Genomic DNA, 4,716 nt, shown 5'->3' with positions numbered 1-4,716 from the left:
ACTTAGAATAAAAACAAAGTTGGTTAAAATCAAGTCACCTTATCAAATTATTTACATCTCTAGCTTTCAGAATAAATAGAGTGTTTTCTCGCCTTCTCGGCTATAAAAAAGGAATTTGTTTGAAATATGGCTGAAATAACCCGTAGAAAAATAAACAGAAATGATTAAAGAATCGAAAAAAAAGCATTTAGTACATAATTATAATATATCCCCGAAACAGCAATAGGCCAGTTTGATTAACATTTAATCTGATAAACTGAACGAGGGCCTTGTTCTTGTAGTCAACAAAGGGATACAGATGTTACCACGGCAACTAAGGGCGACCAAACAATGCACCAGGAGAGATGACATCAGTCGTGAAGTCCCCACTTATTTGGTAACCAAAACTTTAGTTGAGCCGCCCAGCGGCAAAAAAACAATAACTGCAGCAGTACCTATCCTAGTCAGGTTTCAGGGCTCATACAGTCATACGGACTGTTAGACTGTGTTGCTGGACTGTGATAAAAAGGGAGCTGGTGCGTGGTGGTGGAAGGTTCTGGAATGTTACTCGTAGAGTTTCCAGTACCATTTTCTTATCTCCTAACATTTCCACCAGATCGCTGGGAGATTAATATTATCAGATAAGTTTCGTGGGAGTTTAAAAATTCACTGGCTCCAAGTCAGACGCTTCAGTTCAACGTTATATCAAGATATAAATTATTCTTAGAGTGTCTGATTATAAAGGAAACCATCTTGCTCATCTTTGAAATATCGATTGAACGATTTGTATTAACTTACTCTAAGAACGGCTTAAAGAAATCTTTGAGAAGATTTTTAGTTTCAGGGAGTATATAAGGTATTCGAGCGGAGTCGCGGAGTGAATTTCTGACTTTATGCTGTTCGAGGTAGGTCTTCATGTAGTCCACTGGGAACCGTGCTGAAAAAGAAGAAAATATAAAAAAAGATAACTTACAACTTAATTATTCAAGTCGATTGTTGGCTTATTTTTCCGTACACGAAGGTTGTTTTAGTAACATTTCTTTCAACAAAAATAAAATAAAATTAACTTACATATTCCTAAGAAATCACAGACGCCATTTAAATAGAAGCGATCTCGTCACTAATATGCTCCTCGAACATCATAACGTGAATCTGTTCCCGTGGGAAGACTTTCAGCCAGTCAGCAACGTACACGGAGTATAAATACTCGCGTATAGATGAGTCTGAACAGTTATCAGAATTAGATTTTGAGAACTTTGGTAATAAAAGATCATCTAGTACTTTTCACACAATCTTTGAAATATCTACAATTAAATTAATGGCGATGGAAATGTTCGCTATTTCATTTTATGAGTAACGTAATACTTAGTATCTTTATTTTTCCCATTATCATTTATTGGCTAAGGAATGATTCTAAAAATGTAATTACCGCAAGTTTGATGAGATTCGGTGCTGTACACGCCAGCCCTCGATCGTGTTAGTCTTCCGGCAATCGCGGAACATTTTAACTGCTTCTCCCACTAAATTGTGGAATTTCTCCGTGTGACCGGCTTGTCACACTGCGTACACACGGAACGCGCAGAAAAACTGGTACGCGGACCTGCATCTGAAATAGTGATTTGGTGAAGATGTTTAAAAAAATTGAGATCAAATATAACAGATCATATTCTCTTGTTCGAATAGATTACAAAAAAATGAAAAAAATTTAACAGCAATTAGAAAATAATATTATGTAAAAATCAACAACTCAAACACGGAGGGACCAGAAACGACATATAGAACGAACATAATTAATAATTCAAGAACAAACCATAAAACTGTACCTGCTAATTGGGTTTCTGAGGGATAATATAATTCTAGTGTCAGGTTAATAGTGGCAATAAACATCAGGGTTAGTAACCGGAGGTTCCCTGTATCCAGGATGAAACACCTCCCAAAACTCGTTATCCCAAACTGCTGAGGGGGTTGCGTCCATCGTGATTCCTAGCGGGGAGATTTTATTTTAAAAACTTTGAAATTAATGAAAATCAAAAGTAAGCGGAGGATTTAACAAACATTATATTATGAACAGTGGAGGAGTTACAGCTGTCTCCGCCCGTGGCATTTATTGTCTGTGACGTCACCATGAACGTCACTACATACCATGAAACAGGACGTCACTGTCGTTATCTTTTCTGTAAGTAAAAGGAGGTTCTGTCTGAATTTTCCCCCGTTTTGTCCACGAAAGGAACGACACGGGAACTGGAGGAAGAATATGTTACAAATCATCCCAGACTCCAGATATGAGATATCCGGTAATATATTTAAGACAATTTTTATGGTGTAATCGTAATGTTATGGATTGCAATCTCCTTCGGATGGTCGAAATAAATATTTATGATAGGCAACCGTGAGAATGTGACTTAAATTCCTGTCAACAAGTGACATTTACAAATTAGAAGAGATCTAATCGAACGGGCGTTTCTTGAAAATCAACGTCAAAGTCCAATCTGATAATACGGAATGTGAATAGGCTCCTTTAAAAATGTAAAAAAGGCTCCTTCAAAAATTTAAATAGGCTCCTTCAAGAATTTTAAATGTTACTCACGTCTGGTTGGTTTTCTGTTCATCCTAATAATTGCGTCCTCTTCGGAGTCTGTCAAAGTAGTGGGTCTCTTTCCAGATCGTGAGAGGAAACGTGAGTGTGGTTTTTCAGTATCGCAAATAGGTCAGTGGTTCCTAGATGTTATAGTTTTACTGTTAAGCCATCGGCCGAATAAGTTGACATCCAAAGAGAACTAAACGCACCAAACTTGCTGAAGGATTAAAAAAAGTGAGGAAAAATATGCGGTCAAACCAAAAATTTCAATCACTAACCACACTTAGTGAAGCCGATAATGTAGAAGTAGGGAATACAAAATAATTTTCTTCGCCCAGAAGGTTCTTTCCCTTTCCAGCAAGGGTTTACGGAACTCCTTCATGAACTGTTTTCGGGGGGAGGTAGGAATGTGAACATATCTTCCGGTGTCTCTTTAATTATCTCTCTGAGGGAATTACGTGATTTATTAAGAGTTGAATTTAAGGGAGATATAAATATCATGTACTAGACATGTTGAAAAAATGCTGAATAGTAAATTTAGATAGCGATCACCATCGCAGAATTCGATGGGGAAAGTACGTAATTTTCAATTTTAAAGTTTTCAACAAACATATCCAAATTAAATTGATAAAAAATAATTTGGGTCTCTAAAAATCTTACTTTTTAAATTTTTCTTTCATTAGCGTAGCAGTATTCCAGCATCGCAGTATAGCTTATCAGGGTTTCCAAATGCGGTGTATTTGTTGATACCTGAAGATGAAATGGTTTACACCTTAAAATTGATATGCACTTAGATAGTGGCGGTGGTCTTTGAATACCTTCATAATTCATATTAATATTATGGGACATGAGTGTGCGTTTTATGAAGATAAGTTTAAGTGAGAAGTGGGACCTCAAAAAAGTTGCAGTCAGGGTAAAAAATGTAAAGCTGGCAAAACATCAAAAAACCTTAAAATATTTCGCACCTTTGGCTTAAAAAGTTGCAATATCTCCTTGAAAAAATTTCAAATGAAAACTTGTACCAACCTAGTTCTCGACATGAGAAACACGGCTTACAAAAGATTAACCGAGATTAATTGGATCAGAAAAAAATGCTTTGAAGCGTCTCAAAAATTCCAAAAATAAAGAAATAAGGTTGAAAGTTACTGGGCCGGTTTTTTAAATGTGTACTTAATCCTGATTTAATGATGAGCTGCAATAAACTGAGGGGATTTGTACAAAACTAGCGTTTAACCTACGTAATGATATGAGACATACCTTTGCGCCCCATGATTTGAATTCTTGTGATATTGTGAGTTTTGGCTGACAGTGATTAATTGAATTCTGAAAAGTGAAATGGGTATTTTTGTTAACAGCTGCTTGAAATTATTGTAACACAGAACATGATATGGATAACAAATAAAAAACGAGACGATAACATGCAGAGTGCAGACGATTATGACATACACAGACAATCCTTACCGTTACCATATAATAATAATGATCTTCTCTCTACAAAGAAATCTTAATTATCGTGATGTGGCAATATCTGGTGTCACAATTGAGAGTAAAACAGAAGCCCGTTTTTAAGGAGTTATAATAGATGATAAACTAAACTGGTCCTATCATATTCTGCCATGAAAATAAAATGTCCAATACATAGGAGTCATCATACAAGCTTAAAAAAATATCTGCCTCTCGAAGCACGTCTTCAAATTTATCAAAGTTTTGTGCAGTCACACCTTAATTATTACAGCCTTGTATGGGGTTTTGCTGCCAAGTCTATATTGAATCAACTTTTATGTAAAACCGAAAATGGGCCTTCGAGCAGTATACCTGGTTTCGTAAATCACTGGTACAAGGCGGTATCCCACCAGCAAGTACCAAGTACTGGATTTTATTCACATAAAATATTGATAGTAGTTAAACAGTATCACTTGTAAAGAACACACTCATTTTAATGCATAAATTGAAAAACTTTCCTATATCTAGTACATTGTCTCTCAAGAAAAACAATTCCTAAAAGCGCACCATTATTTAATAATAACCCGGATTCTATTCTCACTACACAATGGTCAGAAAAGTATGGTCAACACCCTTACACACAACTCAGTATTTTCTTAAAGGTCCATTATTAGCAATATAAACCGATATAATGTTGCAGCAACACCTTTATTTCC

The 4,716-nt window shown here is 35.9% G+C and overlaps 1 protein-coding gene across 1 annotated transcript in view; it reads left to right on the top strand.

The window, feature by feature from the left end:
• The first annotated feature begins 3,195 nt into the window (after window positions 1-3,195).
• LOC134822212 (hypoxia up-regulated protein 1-like) overlaps window positions 3,196-4,716 on the top strand; it is an 84,107-nt gene continuing 82,586 nt past the window's right edge. Inside the window, exon 1 of the mRNA XM_063833119.1 lies at window positions 3,196-3,199. The gene's annotated coding sequence lies outside the window, so the exon portion shown is untranslated. The remainder of the gene's footprint in view (window positions 3,200-4,716) is intronic.

The sequence above is a fragment of the Bolinopsis microptera genome, chromosome 10 (assembly GCF_026151205.1).
Source record: "Bolinopsis microptera isolate Bmic1 chromosome 10, MBARI_Bmic_1.0, whole genome shotgun sequence".
Lineage (NCBI taxonomy): Eukaryota > Metazoa > Ctenophora > Tentaculata > Lobata > Bolinopsidae > Bolinopsis > Bolinopsis microptera.
Note: the sequence above shows the minus strand (reverse complement) of the source record. Positions and strands in the feature narration are given on the sequence as shown.